Here is a 397-nt window from a genome sequence, read left to right as displayed (position 1 = left end):
AACCGCTCTCGTTTGTTTTTTCAATCAATTTCCGAGTTGGATCAAGTTTGTAAAACAAAAGCTGCTCAAGCATGTTTGCATGGGGGGTGTGCACTTTGCCCCCCCCCCCAAAAAAAAAAAAAGTGGTCATAGGCTTATTATTAAACAGTCATTTGCATTTGTTATAATACAGGAAAATGAAATTAAAGTTTCATCCAATATTCTTCTAGCACCAAAATAGGCTTATTTTTTCTGGAACTACTGCTCTTGATCATAACTAGTAGACTTATTTAAATTATTATTATTTAAATTATAATTGTAAAATTATTCCCACACAAAAATACATGTAGTTCTAAAACTAAAAGTTGTATAGCGCCATCTTGTGGTCACTGACTGGGAATAAACACAACCCGGAAGA

Source organism: Lytechinus variegatus, chromosome 11 (genome assembly GCF_018143015.1).
Source record: "Lytechinus variegatus isolate NC3 chromosome 11, Lvar_3.0, whole genome shotgun sequence".
Taxonomy (NCBI): domain Eukaryota; kingdom Metazoa; phylum Echinodermata; class Echinoidea; order Temnopleuroida; family Toxopneustidae; genus Lytechinus; species Lytechinus variegatus.
The sequence above is the reverse complement of the archived record's forward strand: the minus strand, read 5'-3'. Positions refer to the sequence as shown.